This window comes from Saimiri boliviensis, chromosome 18, assembly GCF_048565385.1.
Source record: "Saimiri boliviensis isolate mSaiBol1 chromosome 18, mSaiBol1.pri, whole genome shotgun sequence".
In the NCBI taxonomy this organism is placed as follows: Eukaryota; Metazoa; Chordata; class Mammalia; order Primates; family Cebidae; genus Saimiri; species Saimiri boliviensis.
Window position 1 is genome coordinate 13,520,373 of NC_133466.1, and position 24,838 is coordinate 13,545,210.

Consider the following 24,838-nt stretch of genomic DNA (forward strand, 5'->3'; position numbering starts at 1 on the left):
AGATGAAGCACTGTGTCGCCATCACGCAATAAAACCTGAATTTTCTCTTTGTGTCTATCTAGGCTCCAGATCTTTGTTCAAGCAAGTCTGCAAGTCATGGGTAATGTGTTATAGTCACGACTCTCAAGGTGCAATTTTCTTTGCTCCTAAGAACTAAAATGAATAGGTTTGCAGTTGGAATTCAATTACTAGGGACATATTTCATTTTCAAATCTGAACATTTTTGCAAAGATGTGATATTTTTAGAAAGCCTCCTGATATTTCCTTTCAGAAGCACTACTGATTTGATTGAAATACCAACTGTAACATAGCAAAAACCATAGAAGTAAATATTCAGAATGAAGGGGAATACCCTTATGTTTTATAGTTTTTTTTTTTTTTACCAAAATGTGTGTTTAGATAACTTTATTGTTTTTAAAGAAAATACATCTAATTAAAACATGCAAAAGGATTTTGTTGGATGTTCCATTTTGGTTCCTGCAAAATGAGAAAATTATATTAATATATATCAATGATCTTGGAAATGCACATACTTTTTGACCCAGCAAGTTTACTTCTAGGAATTTATCCTTAAAAGAATTCCTAGAGGCTGATTATGGTGATTCATGCCTGTAAACCCAGCATTTTAGGAGGCTGAGACAGGAGGATTGCTTCAGGCCAGGAGTTTGAGACAAACCTTAGCAACATAGCGAGACCCCATCTCTACGAAAAAATTTTAAAAATTACCTGGTTGTGGTGGTACGTTCATGTAGTCCCAGCTACTAGAGGCTGAGAAAGGAAGATTGCTTGAACCCAGGAGTTTGAGGCTGTAGTGAGCTGTGATTGCAGCACTGTGCTCCAGCCTTAGGGACAGAATGAGACCCTGTCTCTAATAAAATAAAAATAAAAAACACAATAAATAAATAAAACTCAGAAGATCCAGCTTTTTTTTAGATTCTGTCTCAAAAAGAAAAAAAATCCTAGAAAAGTGTCCAGAGATGTTAACATAAATATATTTACTGCTCTATGTATTTAGGATATTTTATAAAATACTGGAAGAAATCCACTTGTCTAACACTAGGGGAATTAAATAGGTAAAATGTGATATCTTCAAAAAGCATGCAACTACACAGCCATTCCACAATTACACAGCAATCCCACAGTTATTATGGTGTGGAAGAGTATCTGTGGGCATGAGAAAGTTATAATACTAAGGAGGACACTACTATAATGTTAAAGGTACTTAGAGAAATAACCTTTGAGTAAAAAGAATATAAGCATATTAAGTCCCAGCATTGAAAAAATAGTAGAAGCATGTTCTAATAGTGATTATCCCTAGGTGGTAGAATAAGTCTAATATTTATTTTGCTGGGCTTGGGCTTTTCTGTTTATGCAATCAACAGACATTTGTTGAATACCTTTTATGTGCTAGGAACTATGCTATGTGGTAAGCATGTAAGATGGTTTCAGAGCATGACCTAAAATTTTTGGACATTCAATTGAGAGATCTATGTACCCCTCCTGTTGAATCTGGGCTGATGACTGCTTGAACCAGTAGAGCAGGCGTCCCCAAACTTTTTACACAGGGGGCCAGTTCACTGTCCCTCAGACCGCTGGAGGGCCGCCACATACTGTGCTCCTCTCACTGACCACCAACGAAAGAGGTGCCCCTTCCTAAAGTGCAGCGGGGGGCTGGATAAATGGCCTCAGGGGGCCGCATGCGGCCCACGGGCTGTAGTTTGAGGACGCCTGCAGTAGAGTGTGACAGAAGTGAAGCAATGTGACTTTTGAAACTAGACAATAAAAAATTAAGCTCCTCCCACCTGGCTTTCTTGGGATACTCACCGTCTGAAGACCCCCTTTGGGAAGTTCTCTCTCCAAACCCAGTCACCATGCTGAGATACACCCAAGTCACATGGGAGTCCACACACAATGCTCCCATTAATTGTCTCAGTTCAGCCCATTTTTCATCCATCCCAGCCCAGAAACCACAAGTATCCATAAAGAAGCTAGTTTAGGGGTGGTTCCTGCAGCCACCACTCTCTTAGCCCCCAGACTAAAATCTTGCCAACAAAGGCCAAGACATCATGGAGTAGAGAATAACCATCTCCACTTTTTAAATAACCATCGCCCTTTTTAAATCTACACTCACAAAATGTGTAAGCATAATAAAATAACTGCTCAATAGCTGTGTCGCTAAGTTTGGGATGCATTGTTACACAGCAAAGATAACCAGAACAGCATGTCGCAGTGAATGATACACTGGTAGGCAAGCGCGAGAGCAAAAAAGTTACCAACCTATAACTGCAACCATCTGTGCACTGCTCAGATAACTGTACCTGTAACTAACAAGCAAGATAGCTACCAGGGATGCTATGAAGAAAGTAAAGAAGATTAGGTGGATTCGTCTGTTGCATATATCACTAACTGCTGCTCAGTGTGTATACACACACACACACACACACACACACACACACACCCACCATAATATATATACTATATATAATACAATATATATTATGTGTGTGTATACACATATTGATCTATACAGGAGGCTTACAGATCAAGGTGTTTATACATATATATATATATATATATATATATATATATATATATACACACACACACACAGGAGGTATATAGATCAAGGTGATATATATAGAAACAGGAGGTATATATATCAAGGTATTATGTATGTATACACATATACACACACAGGATGTATAGAGATAAAGGTTTTTATGTATATATATATATTTATTTATATATATACACACAGGAGGTATATAGAGCTATATAAATATAGATCTATATATATAGATCAAGGTGTTTATATATATATACACACACAGGAGGTAAATAGATCAAGGTATTATATACATATGCCATTTATATATACATATATATATGGTATATAGATCAAAGTGCAAGCGGATTCAGTAGATGGTAAAGGAGCCCCCATCTATGAACTAGAGACCCCCTTGCTCATTCATAGATGATGCCTTCTCACTGTGTCTTCACAACTCAACTTAGCTCAAGGTAAGAGGATTAGGCTGCCTTCAGCCATAACCCTTTCCCGAAGGTTTTGCAAACCTCTCGGCCTTTCAAGAGGGTTTGCATCTTTTCTGTAATTTTTCCCACCATGCTGACGGATCTCCTACACCTTTTGTTCTGCCATGTGAAGACACTGCAGAACCTTGAGACAGCCCTCATTAAGTCTACTCTCAATCCCACCCTGCATGCCTTTTTCTTCTACTTCAGTAATCGCTGGATCTACAAACATATCTGATATTTATCGCACACATTCGATCCCACAGCTCACTGCCTGGCCCACTGGCTTAGGGCAATGATCAAGCAGACCTACAAGTTATGACATCACTGCTTGACCAAGCCACTCAACTGCATCAATTTTTCCACCAAAATTGGAGAAACTTAACTAAACAATTTCAACTTACCCAAAGACTAGCCAAACAAATTATCCTGCAATGCCCAGATTGCCAGCTCACAGGCACGTCCCCTCCTTCTACAGGTATTAACCCTAGAGGACTCGAACCTAATCAGTTACGGCAAACAGATATTACACACGTCCCTGAATTTGGAAAACTAAGATATGTACATGTATCCGTTGATACCAGTTCTCACCTAATTAGTGCACATGCGCTTCCTGGAAAGTTCACCCAATATGTTATTAAACATCTTTTTTAACTTTTGCATTTATGGGGTGGCCCACAAAAATTAAAACTGATAATGGTCCAACTTATGTCAGCTCAACATTTCAACAATTTTTTCACATATGGAATGTCCAACATTCCACAGGCATTCCATATAACCCCCAAGGACAGGCCATAGCAGACTGTGCCCACTCCACACTTAAAAATATACTCAGAAAACAAAAAGGGAGAGTATGGGTAAGGACCCTGCAACAATACTACCACAAACCTTATTTACCTTTCATTTCTTAAATTTAGATGATAAATTTCAATCAGCCATAGAAAAGCATTTTGCAAAAATTTCCCAAGACATAAAACCCGCAGTTTTATGGAAAGATGTAAATAGTAACGTATGGTGTGGTCCAAATGATGTGCTAACATGGGGAAGAGGATATACTTGTGTTCACATCCCCTCAGGCCTTCTTTGGATTCCAGCACAATGCATCAAACCCTACCATGGCGTGGGTAGGACCCAACCCAGTACCAGAAATGAAGGAAATGACCCTGCAGGACCCACAGCCCCAGATGATGTGGCTTTCTCGGACAACACAGACCCAAATATCACCTGGGGGATGCTGAAGATGACTCAGGAGGCTGAGTGAATCCTGCTCTGGACACAGACACCATTCCAGACAATTTGTTCCTTGCTATGCTCTTTGTTGTACATTGCAACTCTCCAGGATATTGATCCTTTTTATGCTCTTGCTTTCCCTGCCACCCATTTCTGCTACACTCTGTTGGGCTCATGTCTTAGATCCACCTTTTTTCCACCCTGCTACCTGGAAGGACACACCCTTCCCAGCCTCTTATAACGTAACTGCTTGGCTAGGAGAGACCGACTTATTCCCAGTGGGGTCCCTCATTAATGGCACACATTAGACTAAGGTGCCAGGTAACACTACATATCTCTCCACTATCCTCCCACTGTGTGTAAGTTATAAACATTCTAACCCTTATTGTATATCCACCCAAACACAATTATGGCTACATCATGGCAAAGGAAATGCCTTAACATTCCTGGTTGCAGGTAGCCTCAAACCGGGCAACACAACCAATGCCACTTTTCCCAACATTCCTCTCTGTGCCAAAGAATGAAGCTGAGAAAGTAATGGATTCCACGTTGGCTGGAAGGTCTGTCATGGGGACAAGCCCATAGCCTCCAGTTAGGCAATTATAACGTCTTAGACTGGAACCCCCACAGCCATTTGTAGGGAGACCATACTGATGTCTGTGTTTATTGCGGCATCAATCACAGTTTCATAGCCACGTTCCTCACCCCTATGATTAGGGCCAATGGGGGACAGGATATCCCAGACCCTAAGTAGAGTCCACGCCACCCCAAGACACTTTATGTGTCGTAGGACATCTTAGCATCTCATTAACACCTGGCATGGGACATATCATAATTCCAGTAACAATTATACTATGACCTTTATTCATAATCACACAGATCAGTGCCTAATTTGCACTACCCAGCCATATGTTTTCCTTATGGGAACCAATATTTCCATGATACCCCCAAACTCCACATTTGTGACCTAAGTGCAGGGACAGACTTGGTTCACCACATATATCACTAATTACAATATATCTGACTTAAATATTACTAGTGTCATGGTACTAAGGAGACAATCCGAGGCATTCCTTCCAGTCAATTTGGCATGCCATTGGCAAGGTTCCTCTGCTCTTGCCACCTTAGAACGTGCCTGTCTCAGGTCAGACACAAAGGATTCATAGGTAAATTTATAGCCTTTATAGTCTCAGCCATAGTCATCTTAGCAACTGCTGGTGTTGCTGTGCCTCTATTACCGAATCAATACAAACAGCTACCTTTGTAGATAACTTGGCCAGAATTGTGTCTAATGAACTTCTCCTACAGCAAGGAATAGATCAAAAGATTCTTGCACGTCTACAAGCCCTTGAGGTTGCCTTGGAATACATAGGGGAGTGACAAGATGCACTGGCATTCCGACAGCAATTAAACTGCCACTGGGAGCATAAACATATCTGTGTCACCTCTCTACCTTGGAATCAATCAATATAGTTGGGATGAAGTGAAACAACACCTCTGGGGAACCTTTCATGATAATTTAACAGCAGACGTAAAGCAACCTAAAACTAAAATTCTAGAATTCCCTAAACACCAGAGATCTACAAGCCCAACAAACAGCCATATGGAAGGATATCCAAGAATATTTGTCCTAGATAGACCCCAACTCCTAGGGGTCCCTCCTTGACTGGAAAAGAATGTTACTGATTATACTCATGTTTGTCTTTTGTTATTTACTGATTCTAGGATGCAAAGCTGGAGCACGAGCTTACCACTACACCTGACAAAACTGTTGCTGCACACATCTGCACTCTTCAATCAACAAAACCTGATGCAAAAAAACAAAAAAAAAAAAACAAAAAAAAAACAGGAAAGGAGGAGATGTAGATCAGTCAGAGTGGTGGGAAAAATTATAGGAAAGATGCAAACTTTCTTGGAAGGCCAGGAGGTTTTGCAAAAGCTTCAGGAAAGGGTTATGGCTGAAGCCAGCCTAATCCTCTTAACTTGAGCTAATGGCAGAGGGCAGATAACAAGGGAGTGCAAAGGAATTTATCTAGAAAAGTATATTTACCTATTTCTCCGGAAACTAGCCTTTGATCATCCGTGTGCAGAACTGCCCCCTACTTGGGGGGTCAACAGAGTTAATTACCCACAAATCCTGTTTGCTCCAAGCTTTTGTCATTAAATCTGTACTAAGTAAATGCAAGCATCTCCCACTTATTGGGGCCACACTTTCTCATCAGCTGTGCTAAGCCATATGGTCCCCTAGTCCCACCGACAGGCAAAATACCTCTGTCTGCGAACTTCTTTCATCCATCACTCAGCCAGAGTCTGTGGGACAGACTCCGCAAAAGGTATACACACACACACACACACATATATATGTGTGTGTGTGTGTGTGTGTGTGTGTGTGCGTGTGTGTGTACCTCCCATTGGGATATATCTCTATATATATGTATGTATATATGGAAGGTGGTCAATACAGCAAGAGTACTGGATACAAATTACAGAGCAATCAATGAGTGATGATGGTGAAGAGACAGCAGCAGCCACGCCTTCGTAGCATTGCAACCTCCTGTTGATATATGTATATATATATAATACCACCCATTGGTTTTTTTCCTCTGGAGAACTCTGATTAAACCAATAAAGATAAATAAGTAAAATAGATATATTTATACTCACATACACATGGAAAGAGATATGCATGTATGTGTATGCATATACATGCATATGTGTGAATGTAATGCATGTATACATACATGCATATGCATGTATATGCACATGTGTATGTGTACATGCATTATATACATGCATTCACATGTGCATGTATATACTTGCATATGCATGCATGTATATGCATATTTGCATACCTAGAGAGATTTATTTTAAGGAATTGGTTCACATGATTGTGGAGGCCTGGTAGGTCTGAAATCTGCAGGGCAGGCTGGTCAGCTCAAGACCCAGGGAAGAGTGGATGTTGCAGATTCAAGTCTGAAAGTAGGGGGAGGCAGAATTTCTTCTTCCTCAGGGGACCTCAGTCTTTTTTCTTAAGGCCTTCAGCTGATTGGATGAAGCCACCCCGCATTGTGGAGGGGAATCAGCTTCACTCAGAGTCTACTGGCTAAAAACACCTGTCCAACAATGTCTAGACTGATACTTGATCAAACATCAGGGCATCATAGTTTAATCAAGTTGATGCACAGAGTTAACATATCATATCTATTGTTTGATACTTTGAAAGTAACCTCCATGAGAGCAGGAATTCTTGTCTATTTGATTCACTGTCCTAGCACAGAGACCACTGCCTTGCACACAGTAGGCATTCCATTAACTATTTATGGAATCACTTCATAAGTATAAGAATTGACTACGAAAGTCACTTTATATGGATAGTCAGAGAAGACCTCTCTGAGGAGCAATGTTCAAACTGAGACCCAACGACTGAGAATGAGTATGGCATGTGCAGAGTTTGGGGAAAAACATTCAACACAAACAGACCCAAAGCTGCTGCAGCACAGAGGTGAGAACGAGCATGTCCACAGAAGGAAGGAGGTCAGCACAGCAAGACTGGTGGATACAGCACACAGAGCAATCAATAACGGATGATGGTGAAGAGACAGCAGCAGCCAGGTCTTTAGAGCCAGCATTGCAGTCAGGACCTCTTTGCACAATTAGAGACAGGAACCCTTTCCTCAGAGCAGAGCTCACCCCATGGCAGGACACAAGACCAGAATCAAGTTGGATGTCAGCCCCTGGGCCACCTGGGCCATGCACCTTGGAAAAACACAGGTGGCTCAATTTACCCAGTGATGCAAGTCTGACTCAATGGAAAAGGACAGAAGGAGGAAGATCTTAAAAAGCCTCCTGCATGGACAAGTGATAAAGGCTCCTTGGGCAAGGGTCATGGCAGCAGCACGGAGAGGTGGACTAATGGTGCCTGATGACAGATTCAATGTGAGGGATAAAGAAAAGGGAGGCAGGAGTGCTTTCATCTCAGTTGCTGTAACAAAAACACCATAGACTGAGTGGCTTAAACAACAAATATTTATTTCTCACAGTTCTGGACACTACAAAGTCCAAGGTCAAGGGGCAAGCAGATTCAATATCTGATAAAGGACTCCCCATTTATGAGCCAGAGGCCCCGTTGCCTGTGGATAGATAGTGCCTTCTCACTGTATCTTCACATGGCAGAACAAAAGCTCTCTGTGACCTCTGTATTAGTACATTCTCACACTGCTAATAAAGACATACCCAAGACTGGGTAATTTATAAGGGAAAGAGAGGTTTAATGGACTCACAGTTCTACATGGCTCTGGAGGCCTCACGATCATGGTGGAAGGTGAAGGAGGAGCACATGTCTTACATGGCAGCAGACAAGAGACATGCCAAGCAAAAGAGAGAAAAGCCCCTTATGAAGCTGTCAGACTTCATGTGAACTCACTTACAGTCACAAGAACAGCAGCGTGGGAGTAGCTGCCCCCATGATTCAATTACTCCCACCGGATCCTTCCCACAGCATGTGGGGATTATGAGAACTACGATTCAAGACGGGATTTGGGTGAGGACACAGTCAGACCATAGCCACCTCCTTCATAAGGGCACTAATTGCTTTCATGACCTAATCACCCTCCAAAGACCCCACCTCCTAATACCATCACATTAGGGGCTAGGATTTCAACACGGGAATTTTGAGGAGACGGAAACTGTCCATAGCAGAGAATAAGAGAGAAATCGTTATCAGTAACTCCAAGTTGGAGGCTCAACAGCTGGGTGCGTGATGTGCCATGACTGAGATAGGCCAGTCTGAGGGAGTAGGGTATACCAGATGGAGGGTGGCTTGGCGTCGGGAGTGGGAGGAAGATTAGGATCTCAGTTAGACACCAGGTGGACATAGTAAATAGGCTGTGGACACACAAGGCTTGAATTTAGGAGAATACTGGCTGAAGATATAAATTCTAGAGTCTGAAGCATATATTAATAGATGGATTTGAAGCCCTGGCCCCAGATGGGACTACCTAGGGATAAGGAATAGAACAGGGAAATGAAGAACACTCGGGATATCCCCTGCAATTTTTCTGCGCTATGCCTCTAATTTCCACATTTTCTTCAATAATCATATTGCTGTCATTCAAACATGTACTCCAAAACTTGGTCCCCAGGGTGGAGGTGTTGGGAAGTGGATCTTTAAGAGGTGTTCAAGCTCTACCCTCATGAACGGATTAATGCCATTTTCACAGGGTTAAGTTCCTTATGAAAGGACAAAGTTCAGCTCCCTTCGTCTCTCTCCATCTCTATCTCTACCTCTAGCCCTCTCTTCGCAATTTCTCCTTGTGTCATGGGGTAACACAGTACAAAGACCTTCTCCAGCCTCCAGAACTGTGAAAAATATGTTTCTGTTCTTTACAAAATACCTGGTCTCAGGCCTTTTGTTGCAGCAGCACAAAATGGACAAAACCACTTATATTAAGGCCTGAATTAGGAGAAAAATGAAGAAATATCATCTTCTGAAAGATGAGAGGGCATCGCATTGAGGTTCCTTTCCATTGGAAACAGATGGTGCATTTGGAAGAGAAAATTGAAGATGATGCAATGAAGGGAGGATTCTGAATAACAGTGTGGGCAGAGCTGAGGGAACAGACATGGGAGGGGAGGTCCTCTGAGGGTAGCAAAAGCGGGGAACACATCTCACCCCGGGACTTGAAGGAGCATAGGAGGGAGGGGTGTCTAAGTCCAGATACGCTGTGATCAAAGACAGAGAACTACAGCGATTCCACGAACAGCCCCAGCAGGGAGGCAGCCAGGCAAGCCAAGCTCCCACCTCTCTTCTTGTCTCCACATGCAGCTCTGACTGGGGTCTTGCAATGGCCAAACTCCAGGAGAACCCAGGGGGCAAGGAGAGAGGTGGGAGAGACTCAAGATTCACCAATAACTCTAACGCTAATCCTCCTCTAACCTCAATCTTAATTACTGTATGCATCGTACATTATTGAGAAGTAAAGGGTCAAAAAACCAATTTTCTTTTTTTTTTTTGAGATGGAATCTCACTCTGTCACCCAAGCTGGAGTGCAGTGACATGATCTTGGCTCTCTGCAACCTCCACCTCCAGGGTTCAAGCAATTCTCCTGCTTCAGCCTCCTGAGTAGCTGGGACTACAGGCATGCGCCACCACACCCAGCTCATTTTTTATATTTTTAGTAGAGACGGGGTTTCACCTTTTGACCAGGCTAGTCTTGAACTCCTGACCTCAGGTGATCTGCCTGCCTTGACCTCCCAAAGTGCTGGGATTACAAGCGTGAGCCACCACGCCAGGCCCAAAAAAACCTATCTTGAGACATCACTTTTTCAATCTTTTAGATGCTTCCACATGGAATGTGAGACTTGGCATCTGAACTCTTGGGGATTTAGCAAAAATAAGATAAAAACAGCTTCATTATCGCTTCCTGTCATGCCTTATATATGGGAATCTAATATTTGACAACAGTGGACATTTAAATCAGAAGGGGAAAGACCAGCCATTCAATAAGCCATGATGCGACATGTGGTTATCAACTGAATGGAAAAAAAAATGAGTTAACCCCTACTTCATGCCAATAATACAAATAAATTCCATCAGGATTAAAGCCCAAAAACATTTTTAAAGCTTTAGCTAGAAAATAGAGGATAATGTGTTTATCCTCAGCTTTCTTAAGAGACAAAAAGCAAAAACCATACCAAAAAAATAATAAATCTGTTCATCTGTAGTAACTGTGAGAACATGCCGGAAGACCTCCAACTAGAGGGAGCATCATTGTCCAAGGGCTTGGCTGCTGGACTCTGAAATCCATCACCGGGTAGCACTTAGGCCACGTTTCCTATGGGATTACAAGGCACAGTGGGGATGTACTAAGGTAGACCACACTTGGTTTCATGGCTGTGAGAGCCATAAGCTCACTCAGGGTCCTGAACTCAGAAGAGACACGTGCACTCACTTGGGCTCCTGAACTCAGATGGACCCTGTGCTCAGTTTAGCACTCTACTATTTTGTCTTGAAATTCTCTCACTCTTGTTTTTTTGTTTTGTTTTGTGTTTTTTGTTTCTGTTTTTGTTTTTGTTTTTGAGACAGGGTTTCACTCCATCACTCAAGCTAGAGCGCAGTAGCCCGATCACGGCTCACTGTAGCCTGGACTTCCCTGGCTCAGGTGATCCTCCCACTTCAACCTCCTGAGTAACTGCAACTACAGGAGCATGCCACCATGTCTGACTAATTCTTTTGTATTTTTTGTAGAGATGGGATTTCACCATATTGCCTAGGCTGGTCTCAAACTCCTAGGCTCAAGCAATCCGCCTACCTTGGCCTCCCAAAGTGCTGGGAATATGGACATGAGCCACTGCTCCCAGCCCCAGCCCCAAATTCTTAATTTTTTTTTTTTTTTTTTTTTTTTTCCTGAGACGGAGTTTCGCTCTTGTTACCCAGGCTGGAGTGCAATGGCACAATCTCGGCTCACCACAACCTCTGCCTCCTGGGTTCAGGCAATTCTCCTGCCTCAGCCTCCTCAGTAGCTGGGATTACAGGCACGCGCCACCATGCCCAGCTAATTTTTTGTATTTTTAGTAGAGACGGGGTTTCACCAAGTTGACCAGGATGGTCTTGATCTCTTGACCTCGTGATCCACCCGCCTCGGCCTCCCAAAGTGCTGGGATTACAGGCTTGAGCCACCGCGCCCGGCGAATATATATATATATATATTTTTTGAGACGGAGTTTCGCTCTTGTTACCCAGGCTGGAGTGCAATGGCGCGATCTCGGCTCACCGCAACCTCCGCCTCCCGGGCTCAGGCAATTCTCCTGCCTCAGCCTCCTAAGTAGCTGGGATTACAGGCACGCGCCACCACGCCCAGCTAATTTTTTGTATTTTTAGTAGAGACGGGGTTTCACCATGTTGACCAGGATGGCCTTGATCTCTCGACCTCGTGATCCACCCACCTCGGCCTCCCAAAGTGCTGGGATTACAGGCTTGAGCCACCGCGCCCGGCCCCGGCGAATATATTTTTAACAAGGAGTCCTGCATACTCATTTTGCACTGGACCCTCAGATTATGCAGGTAACCCTTCCTGGAGACAGGACTCCTCTGATAGCCAACGTTGGCTCAAGGACCACATGGCATCCTTGTGGAACCTTCTTTAAACTTCATACCAGTAGAGGACACTTCCACTCATCCTTCCTTCCCTTCATCTCTCAAGGACTAAGGGTGAGAGGTATCCCCTTCCCATTTTCTCACAGGCATTTGCCCTAGTAAAATTCCCACACACTTAATCCAATTTTAACTTCTGTTTCTTTGAGGATCTAGAAGCTAAGCAGTAACTAAAGAGGTCAGACAATGCAGGTGGAAAGACAAGAATTTCTGGCTTCCTCAACTATTGCCTGATGGACCAGGAGAATAAGGTCTGGGTTGGTACATGGGGCAAGGATAAGCCCTGTTACAAGGAATGGCTCTAATGTGACAGATTTCACCAGTGCTGTGACCTGGCCAAATGCCCAGTGGCAGAGAAGCCTGTGGCAGGTGCAATGATGTGGGCTTTGAAGAATCTGGGGGGGAAGCCCAAAAGACAACAGCGTGGATTAAGTAATGCAAAGTCACACTGACATCCTCCAGAAAGATGATGAGAGACTGAGGATTGATTGCCAGCAGTAAATGGCCAAGGATGAGAGCCAGAGGACCTGGTGGGGGCAGCCCATGAAGAGGCCCTATCAGCTGCAAGGGAAGAACTGACACAGGCCAGCTGCAGGCTAAAGAGGCAATTCTGTTGCAGGTAGCTCTGGAGATGTTTAAAAGCTCAGCCAAGGCAAGTGTGGCAGGCAATGGGCAAGGCCCTGATGAGGCAAACCTGGATGGATGCAACCCAGTCTGTAGACTAAAGCCAAACAAAAGCAAGGAGAAAGAGAACGGGTCCCGGTCATATTGCATGAGCTCCCGGATCCTGTCAGACCTAAAGGTAAAATTCATCTCTGGACTTTCAACTTTGAGAACCAGAATGATTTCCTTTTGCAAGGACAACTATGAGTTGAGATTTTTGTCACTTACATGGCAGAGTCCAACCACAGCTTTCCCTTGGATACCTTTGTACACAGAGAAGCATCTTCCCCTTATGAAATCCAGCCACAACAAACATTCTACATGCTTTCTTTCATGTTTTTGCAGAAAAGGGGGAAATCGTGGACTCACACAGAGCATGATTCCGTAAGTTTGGTCTTGTTTCAATCAAGAAAATCCTCATGGCAGCCTGGAATCCACTTCATTCCTTCATACTCTGCAGCCTGCTTTGAGGCTTCCTGTTGGCCGACAATTTGTTTTACATAAAATGGCTCCAGATTACTTTTTAAGCCCCGTCTTATACAATCTGGCTCTTGAACTAAGCTCTTCAACTCCTGGGAGGCTTACAGCCTGGCTTTCTGCTGATGTGAATTTCTTCTTAATCCTTAGAAGTTCCAGACCTTCTTTCTTCTAATATTTTACAACACATTTTGAGAAGGCGAGATAGACATGGGGCTGGGGACTGGATATGGTTTCCTTACCCAACTGGTGGGGAGTGTTGAAGGCCAGTTGTGACTTAGTTGTGACAATAAAATTCTTGAGATTATTTTCAGCTCATTTCAGCTCTTCTCATAACACAAAAAGCACAACATCTCAGGGACTTCTCAGAAAAAACTGGTTTATAGGGTCGGGAGCTGTGAATGCGTTGATACATGATTGTTGATTGTATATAGTTGTTTAACCAGCACATATTTACTGAGCACTAGAGTACTTTGCATTATTGTTATGAAATGTTTGCTGTCCCTCCCTATGAAAAGATTATATTTCCCTGTGCCAGTGACATCCAGTGAAGCCATTTAACTTGTTTTGCCTATGAGATGTCAATAGCAGAGACCCATCTAACACCCAGATGGAAGCTGTAAGAACGAATGTCAGCTTCACTGTGTTTTTAATGCACCCCCACTAGGGACAAGCGGTGTTCCAGATAGAGGCCACTCTGTTAGCTGCAGTCCAAAAGTCAGCTCATACTCAAACTGGAGACACAGACAATGCACAGTGGATGTATACCACGAGCAAGAAGTAAACCTTTGCTGTTGTAGGGGACGTGTGTTACAGCAGCTCAATATAGACTTCCCTGAACCACACGCATACTCACCATGTGCTCCTCATTGTACTGATGTATAAGCCTACAACTATTAGGCGCTGGCCCCAAAATAGCTCTACTTGATGAGAACTTCTATTAAATAAAAGCATTTCCTATGCCACAGAAGACTTCAAATTTTCTTTAGGCAGGAGAACCTCCTCCCCCACATACAGGGATTATCAACTACAAAGCAGACAACAGCAGAGCTGCTCTGGTTGAAGGAAATTGGGCCAGAAACTTGGCAGTTCCGTCTCCCCAAAGGCCAGGCCCAACCCAGTGTCAGATATCTGGCCAATGCTCAGTGAATATTTGTTGAATAAATAAACAGATATACTATTTCCTGCAGAATTCATTAAGGACTCTCAGGAAACATAGTGTTCCATAGAAGATTTAAAATTCCCTTTAGGACGGTCCCTACAGGTTGTTGCTGATGCGGTTGTCAAATGTACATGTGGAGAAGAGGAGAATGAGAGAGAGATTCAGGTGAGGATTCAGATCTTATTTCAGCCGGTGATTCTTCCATCTTTCCAACCATGGTTCTATAAGAGATGTTAGTGATTGTTATTAAATAGTTTTGTTAACTGTTTCCTATGGCATCTTTTTCCATGGTCCAGCCAACCACAGACATGCTAATAAACAGAGAAGAGGGACGAAGACAAAAGAGCTAATCATTCACACATTGAGTAACTAGTCCTAAAGCAATCATTCAACCTTCTGTATGGATAGTGTATCTTAGAGAAAATGCGGGGGCAGGGGCGGGCACGGTGGCTCACGCCTGTAATCCCAGCACTTTGGGAGGCCGAGGCGGGTGGATCACGAGATCAAGAGATCGAGACCATCCTGGTCAACATGGTGAAACCCCATCTCTACTAAAAATACAAAACATTAGCTGGGCATGGTGGTGTGTGCCTGTAATCCCAGCTACTGAGGAGGCTGAGGCAGGAAAATTGCCTGAACCCAGGAGGCAGAGGTTGCGGTGAGCCGAGATCACGCCATTGCACTCCAGCCTGGGTAACAGGAGCGAAACTCCGTCTCAAAAAAAAAAAAAAAAAAAAAGAAAATGCTGGGGAGAAAAAAAATCTGATAAACCCTAGAGAATTGGCTCAATATTATACTTTCTATTTTTTGTTTTTTGAGACAGGGCCTTGCTCCGTTCCAAGGCTAGAGTGCAATGGCATGATCATGGTTCGCTGCAGCCTCCATTTCATGGGCTCAAGTGATCCTCCCGCTTCAGCCTCCCGAGTAGCTGGGAGTACAGCCACATGACACTGCACCTAGCTAGTTTTTTTTATATTTTGTAGATATGGAGTGTTACTATGTTGCCCAGGCTGGTCTCAAATTCCTTTGCTCAAGCAATCCTCCTGCCTTGGCCTCCCAAAGTTCTGGGGTTACAGGCACGAGCCACCACACTTGGCCTCAAAATTATACTTTCCATATAAAATGAATTCCTCTTTGAACTAAATCTCTGTTTCTCCTCTCTCTTCTCATAAGTGTAAACTGCTATACGCGATGAACCCGATGTTTATATTACTCTAGTAACAGTGATCTGTTAGCAAAAGATTCTGTGAGAAGAATAATGGGGGAGGGAGTTCTGCTGGGAAGATGGTAGGTGGACTAAAATAATAGATAACAGCAAAAACCTCCCTCAATAGACTCCTTGCTATGTTGCCTAAAATGCAGGTTTTTTAAAAACCCTTTTAAAATGTATAGTTGAGCTCACAAGGCAGAAGGAAAGAAGAAACCCTAGCGGCCCCAGGAAGGAGAGAACTGGAAAGTGATATGTAAGCTGGAACTGTAGGTGTGCTGGGACCTGGATGTTGGTCTAAATAACCAAGACACTTGGGTTTCAGTGTTCATGTGGGAATAGCTGCTGAGGCATTAGGCAAGATGAAGAGGGAGGAATTAAAACACTTGTGTGGATATGAATTGTCAGAGAGCTGCAACCTCCGCAATTGGGTGGTATCTTAGCTCAGGCTGCTACAACAAGTTAACAAATTACCATAAACTGAGTGGCTTATAAGCAACAGAAATGCATTTCTCACAGTTTTGGAGGCCAAATCTGAGATCAGGGTGCCAGAATGGTCGGGTTCTGGTGAGGGCACTCTTCTGGGTTGCAGACGGCCACCTTCTCATTGGAGCCTCATGTGGCAGAAGAGGGTAAGCTACCTGTCTAGGATTCCTTTTTATAAGGGTCCTAGTCCCACTCATGAGGGCTCCACCCATTACCTCTTGAAGGCCCTACTTCCCAATCCATCACAATGGAGATTATATTTCAACATATGAATTTTGGGGAGATAAAAACCTTCAGTCCCTAACTGGTGGGCCAGAAAAAATTTATCTATCAGCTCAGTGGAGTAGTTAAGAAGGGAAGCTCATCCCATCACCTTTTGAAAGGAGAGAATTCTTTACTTTAACATTTCTTTTGTTTTTACAAATTTAACATGTCTTTTTCACTCTTAGGTTTGTCTTTACTTGTGCTCTTGTTATAAAGTACTTTAGGTTTTGAGCGGTCTGCTGTTAAACCTATTTTTCCCATAAACCCTTCTTGTTTTTAGTAGGTAACTTCCTGAATGCAAGACCTGATTTTTCTAATATACCAGTTGTGTGCAAGATGTTATGCTTGGTGTCTTTGGAGAAAAATAGATGACTGGCACGGGCCACACTACTGAAGCCCACATGACCTAAGAGAGAAAAGCAACTAAAATAATTATGATATGACCAAAAATGTGGCAAGGTGCATGTATGAGGTACAAAAAGTTCCAAGGAAATTGAGGTAATTTTGGCTTTTTAGCCAATACTTAAAAGGAAAATCTAAGAATATACTAGTTATTTGGGAAGAAAAGTTAACATTGCTATTGCAAAGTTGCTGATCGTTTTTAGCATTTCTTAAGTTTATTGGCAATACCATGGATTTCATATGGACTTCCTTTTTCGTGTCCAGTTTTATTTGTTTAATATTTTAGTTAGTAATTATTCTTCATTACTTCATTATTAATCTTTAGAGTATATAAATGGTCTTGGAAAAAAATTAAAGTGGCCCTCCAGTGAACCACTACTTATGCAGAATGTTTATATGAATAACCCATGGTAGAGGCAAATCTTCATCAAAAACATATCTACTGTTGAAAGGGATAAGATCATAACCATTCATATTTTAAGAAAGATAAAGTCTCTATACTTAGCATCTGTACTCTGTGAGATGAATCTGGAGAACCACAGATCAATAAATATCACCCAAAACATAAAGATGGTCAAGATGGTCAACACTGACAGAGACTTATCAGATTGATTCTTCTAGTGATGTTGAAATAATGACTAATAGTTGGATCCATGTCACACCTCCTATGCTCATGTAAAAATCCCCAGTTTAGTAGTTGTTAATTATGTTAAAGTTTATTCTACCCCAGTGTTTATGAATTGTTTTCTTATTTTATGTAAAAGTGAGTCTAAAATATGAACAGTATTTCCAAGAACACACAACATAAATGCATGCTTCTATTCAAAACTCTCAGGGACTTTCTCTTATTAGAAACTACAAAGAGACCAGAAATGGCAGAGCAAGGATCTTCAAAAAGCTACTCCCCTGCAAAAGCAATAAGGAAAGGAAGAAAGGAAGGAAGAAAAAGAAAGAAAGAAAAAGAGAGAGAGAGAAAGAAAGACACTAGCAACAGTAGTATCAACTTTTTCAGAACTCTAGAAATTAGGCAAAGCTTTGCAACAATCTATGAAGAAAACATAACAATCATAAACATATATGCTCCTTACAACAGAGCCTCAAAATACATGAAGCAAAATCAGACTAAATGAATAGATATGAAGGGAGAAATAGATAAGTCAACAATAATAATTGGAGACTTCAAAACAGATAGAATAATTAGACATAATCAACAAGGAAATAGAAGACTTGAACAACATTATAACACAACTAGATCTAACAGACCTCTATAGAACACTGCACCCAATGAGAGAACAACACACATTCTTCTAAAGTACACAAGGAAAATTATTCAGGAATGACTATAGATTAGGCCATAAAACAGACCTTGATATGCTTAAAAAAGCTGAAATCATAAATGCCTATTTTCTGACCACAATGCCATGACATTAAAAATCAGTTACAGAAGGAAATTTGGAAAATTTGCATAAATATGAAAATTAATACAACTAAAGAACCAATGAGTCAAAGAAGAAATCACATAAGAAAATACTTTTAGATAAATGAAAACATCTACCAAGAAAAGAGATTAATACATTTATTGATTTATTATAAATTTATAAATGAATTCTCATTTTTTTAAGCACCTGCAAAGCTCTTAAGGTTTGTTTGTTTGTTTGTTTGTTTGTTTGTTTGTTTGTTTTTGAGACAGAGTCTTGCTCTGTTACCCAGGCTGGAGTGCAGTGATATGATCTTGGCTCACTCCAACCTCCATCTCCTGGGTTCAAGCAATTTTCCTGCCTCAGCCTCCCAAGTAGCTGGGATTATAGGCACGCACCACCACATCCAGTTAATTTTTTGTATTTTTAGTAGAGACAGGGTTTAACCATTTTGGCCAGGCTAGTCTTGAATTCCTAACCTCAGGTGATCCACCCACCTCGGCCTCCCAAAGTGCTAGGATTACAGGCATGAGCCACCATGCCCCGCCTTTAAATTTTTTTTTAATTTTCATTTTTTTTAAGTTCCCAACCTAATTGCTGAATGCAGAGCTTTTGAAATATTATTGGGTGGGGTTTCTTCTAGACAGTTTTCAACTCACATTATTGACACTGATTTTCAAAGAGCAATAATCAAGTCTGCTGCTCTATGATTGTACCAAGCTGGAAAAGGATTTATTAATTTTTAGGATTGCCATATGGAGCTGAGGCATTAGGAGAGGGAAAGAACCAAACTACAGTGCCCAGCAGAGACGGCAGAAGGTGAAAAACACCCCAAATTCCCTATTCTACCTTCTTGTCTTCAGCCAGTGTCTTCCACTGGCCAAACCCAAATGGAAGGCAGAGGTTAAGGAAGCTCTCTGATGTAGTTCATAAAGATGAACCTAGCAGGACACCAAGTTAAGTGCATAGCTCGAGAGCAGAGATAGAGACATAAATGTAGACTCCCCAACACCCATTATTATGCCACTTTGCATGAGATTTAAAGTCAGAGTAGAAGCCAAGTTGCCTAATTGGGAACCAGTTTGCAACTCTTGGATAGGGAACGGCAGAACACCTTGATCTGCTATTACATTAAAACAATAAGAAATACATCAAGGTTCTTTTAGAAAAACAAGGAGTTCCAGTTGCCAGACAGTGATGTTCATCATGGACATGTTTTAGAGCTTTTTTTTTTTTAACTTTTGAGACAGTCTCGCTTTGTCACCCAGGCTGTAGTGCAGTGGCATGGTCTCAGCTCACCACAACCTTCACTTCCTGGGTTCAAGTGATTCTCATGGCTCAGCCTCCCAAGTAGCTGGGATTATAGGCATGCACCACAATGCCTGGTTAATTTTGTTATTTCTAGTAGAGATAAGATTTTGCAGGTTGGCCAGGCTGGTCCCAAACTCCTGGCCTCAAGTGATCCACCCACCTCAGCTTCCCAAAGTGCTGGGATTATAGGCATGAGAAGAGCTTTATTTTTAAAGATTTTAGGACTGCTGTAATCCCAAACAACTGGCTATACCACAAAAATGAAAACGAAATGGATTGTAAAACCACTTGCACCCAACCATTGGGTCTTTCCTATCCATGACTGGTCAAAAATCCAGTGAAAGGTAAATAAATAAATAAATAAACCTCTAAAAAATTCTAAAGAAATTTTGCTTCTCTCCTCAGCAGAGCTCCCTGTGAGTCTATATGTGGGTGGGGGAGGGGTAGCTGACAGCTTTAGTCTAGGTCACAGAGTTGTATTTTATTTTTATTTAAATGTATTTTATTGTTAGACAACCTATATACAGCCATTTTTTTTCTTAAAAACAAGCCTCCCCTCCAGATAAATCATGGTCAAAATAAAGTGCTCAAGTTGACATCAGTCCCATTTGTCTTCAGTCCTGGTGTTGTGTGGATGACGAGCAGCAGCTGGTTATAATGACAGGTGACAGATCCACAGCAATTGTCAAATCTGTTAACAGTTTTCCATTTCTAAATCATCGTTAAAGAAAATCATATATGGGGTCACGTTATCCTGATGGTAGTCCAGTAGAGCCAGCATGCCATCTGGATTCATGTCCTCACAAATAATGAACTGGTAGTTTTTGCAATTAGCAAGGATGTGCTGGATTTGTTCTGCAGTCCATCGTAAAAGATTTTACTTTTTATGGTCTCTGTTCTTCAAGTTTGCCTTCGACTCATTTCATGTAATCTTCGATGTACTTCTTGTAGGCTTCTTTGTGGAGCTGGATTCTGGCAAGTGATGGTTCATGGTGATAACAACAGCGTTGATGACTCTGCTTTCTATACCTTCACCCTAGGGGTCTTCAGTGGAGACATTCTCACTAATGGCAAGTCTTCAGTGTTACAGTCTGTCCTACTCACCATCTTTCCCTCCACCTCCAGGCACAGCCAGTCTCTGATTTCCAGGATCTTTGTAGAAGTCAGAGGATACCTCTCTGTGGCTGATGAGATCTCAGTAGGTAATAATGATGGCGGTTGGAGGGAGTCAATGGTGGTGCTAGCTTAGGAGAAGCCTGGAGCTCAGAGCGAGCTCTGTGCAGCTGTAGCAGTACTCAGGTGGAAGTGGAGAGCAGATGGCAAAGCCAGAGTTGTATCTCTTAAAACCAGTTCCAGGAATATTGACTTCCAGGTCCTCTCTGTTGAACTGAAGGCATGGGAGATGAAGGAGAAGAGAGTCATAGTTCCCTTCTGCAAGTTTCACCAGCAACTATAAAAACAACTCTGAGCACAGCACTGGCTGATGGAGCACTTGCTCCAGGCAGTACCACCCTGGCGGGTGGAAAGCACTGGCATGGGCTGGAAGACATTGAAATCTTTCCCTCTGGTGACACTGTATCATCAAGGGAATGCAAATAAGGTCCTGATAGTTAAATTATCTCTGATGGTACCTTCCAGAAATTGCAAGTTTGACACAGGGTGCGAGCAAGCTAGATTAGCCGTCATTAAGTTACCTTCCTTTGTGCTCTAACACAGACTTGAAGAACCTTAGTACAGGAAGGAATCTTAGAGATAACAAACAAAACAGCTAACGTAGAGGGGTGCTTACGTTCCAGGCACTGTTCTAAGGGTTTTACATAAAATGATCACCAAACGTCCTCACTTTACTAATAAAAACCTGTAGCACACAGTGGCTAAACTAAGTTATCCAAGATCCCTCATCTGGTAGGTGGTTGAGCCAAGATCAAAATTAGCGTACTTGCTTCCTCCACTGTGCCATACTGCCTAGAAATGATCTAGGCAACATAAAACTCAATTGTCAAACGAGGCAACTAAGACTGAAGAGAACAGAATTGTCCAATGTCACACAAGTTGCTGAGAAACCTAGAATTAGACTGTCTTCTGATTCCCAGGCCATGGCATTTTCCATGATACAATGGAGAAAGGAGAAAACTCCACTATTTGACAGTTGCCTATTCTACCCATTATGAAATGGAAGCAAAAATGATGAATGAATGAGAAACAGAAGAGAACATCTAACTGAGCTCTGTATTTTTCTAAGTCTAGGACTTGATATAATTCCCCTTTTCTTTCTTTGGGGTTGCTTGTGCAAAGCTGACATAAATAGCTCTCTATGTTCTTCTAATACTGGAGGGCACCACACAGAGCAATAAGAGTATGCACCATCAGAAACAGTATGCAAATTTGAATGTGAAGAAAACTCATTTGATTCTCCATCTGTCTCCCTGTTTAATCACTTAGCCATAAATTAGCACGTTTTACTAGCTAGATTCAGCAAATGTGATCAACTCACTGACTTTAATGTCAAATAAGGAATATTTTTGACTTTCAAGTATTTAGCCTTTTAATTTATATTCACATTTTGAAATACAAATTAACTGTTGAAATATACCCAAATACAATGTTGGAGGCTTTTTTTTTTTTTTCTGTCTTCTCATTAATGACATTTCTTTGATTGAATCATTGATGAGATGCTTTTTTGAAACTTGGTTTTTTTCCCCTAAAGGGCAAGAAAAGAAAGTGCTTTCAACATTTAAAGGAAATAATTAGGAAACATATCATGAACAGTGTGAACTCAGGGCCTTAAAGATACAGCGCCTGTAAGCCTGCTCACATTTGCTTACAGCCTTACGGGGTGGCCACACCCTGCCTTCTCTGCAACTAACTTCATTATGTGCCAGGCCACCATCCAGGCACAAAAGGAAAATATACAGGCTGAGAAATTTCTGGTTATTCTATATTCGTAGAATATCAGGGATGAGAACAGGCCCTCAGAGGTAGAAAGTGCTTAAGAAAATAGGTAATAAAATAACCATGTAAGTGTGTATGCCTAAGTAGTACACTGATACCTTGCTGCTCCTTATCCCTCGCTGACAAAATTCCAATTTTATTTAGGAAGGTAATGTGCTCAGCTTCAGGCAATGGATCAGGATTGGTTAAAGCCAATCACGACGATCCTGTTCCCTAAGGTTCCAGTTTCTTTTCACCTACAGAGAGCCATGGGATACAATTCTAATTAATAAAATATAATGGGAAGTCTTCTAGGGCTTCCTGGAAAGCTTCTGTCTTCTTGATATGAGCTCTGGGGTGCTTCTCCCACCCTTTCCTGTTATGAATGTAGATGTGATATTTGGAGTGGTGAAGCCATCTTGAGATCGTGAGAGAAAGACAAAAAGTACTGCAAGTCTGCCAGCCCTGAGATCTCTGAGTGCCTGAACTAATGCCAAGAGCCACCTACCTTAGGACTTCTCGTTGTGTGAAAAAAATAAATCTTCTGTTACATGCAACTGAATGCATTCTGAGCTGCAAAATATATATAACTACAAAAGTGATAAAATACATTCCCAAAAGGGAAAAAGTTACTGGAAATCTAAGAGCTAATTCAATGTCTGCTTTCCAATTGAGGCTCAAAACACCCAGCTGGTCCAATTTCAGTTCCTCAATTGGGTACTGATTCATCAACCCACTAAGACAGTGGGTTCTAAAGTGTGGTCTCCAGGCTGGAACAAATGCAAGAGAGATGTGTTGGTATTTTGAATAATGTGTTCGGCCAGCTCTGGGAGAAAAGATAGGCCATAAACATTCTGACTGGTTTCCCTGCTCCAACCTTACCATGTACAGAGTGTTGAGACGTTATTAAGCTTCCTGGCTAAGATGATTCAAGATTAGCACCTCTGGAACCAGATGAGAAGCCTTCCCAATAATTCTAATAGTCCAGGAAAAAATTCAGAGCTGTACCCAAAGTGATCAACAGATTCCATGCAGTCCCTGCCAAAATTGTAACAAACTGTTTTGCAGAAATAGAAAAACTTATCCTCACATTTACATGAAATTACAAGGGGGCCCTGAATAGCTAAAATAATCTTGAGGGGAAAAAAAGAACAAAGTCAGAGGGCTTAAATCCCAATATCAAAACTTACTTATAAAACAAAAATAATCAAAGCAACGTGGTACTCGCCTAAGGATAGATATATAGACTAACGGAATAGAATGAAGAGTCCAAAAATAAATCCATGCATATATGGCCAATTGATTTTTGACAAGGATGCCAAGACCATTCAATAGGAAAATAACAGTCTCTTCAACAGATGGTGCTGGGACAACTGAATTTTCACATGTAAAAGAATGAATTGAAGTTGGACCTTTATCTTATACCATATTAAAAAGCTAGCTCAAAATATGTCAATAACCTAAATATAAGAGCTAAAACAATAAAACCCCTCAAAGGAAATATAGAGGTAAATCTCTGAACCCTTGAATTTGCCAATGGCATCTTAGATAGGGCACCAAAAACACAAGCCACAAAAGAAAATATAAATAAACTGGACTTGATCAAATTTAAAACTTTTGTTCATCAAAGAACATTATCAAGAAAGCAAAAACACACCCTACAGAATGGGAGAAAATATTTGCAAATTACATCTCTCAAGAGTTCAGTATCCAGACTATATAAAGAAATCTTATAAGGCAACAACAAAGACAAACAACTCCATTAAAAAATATGCAAAAGACTTGAATATACATTTCACCAAAGAAGATACATAAATGGTTAATAGTCACATAAAAGATGTTCAATGTCATTAGTCATTAGTCATTAGGGCAATGCACACTAAAACCACAATGAGGTACCACTTCACACCTAACAGGATGGTTGTCATTTTTAAAAATTCAAATGAACAAATATTGTAGAGCAGGCGTCCCCAAACTACGGCCCGCGGGCCGCATGCGGCCCCCTGAGGCCATTTATCCGGCCCCCTGCCACACTTCAGGAAGGGGCACCTCTTTCATTGGTGGTCAGTGAAAGGAGCACAGTATGTAGCGGCCCTCCAACGGTC

General features: G+C 41.7%; 1 protein-coding gene and 1 pseudogene across 1 annotated transcript in view; both read right to left on the reverse strand.

The window, feature by feature from the left end:
* Positions 1 to 24,838, reverse strand: part of HUNK (hormonally up-regulated Neu-associated kinase) — a 254,317-nt gene that overhangs the window by 152,812 nt on the left and 76,667 nt on the right. The window lies entirely within an intron of this gene.
* On the reverse strand, positions 18,988 to 21,030 carry LOC101053212 (translationally-controlled tumor protein-like; annotated as a pseudogene).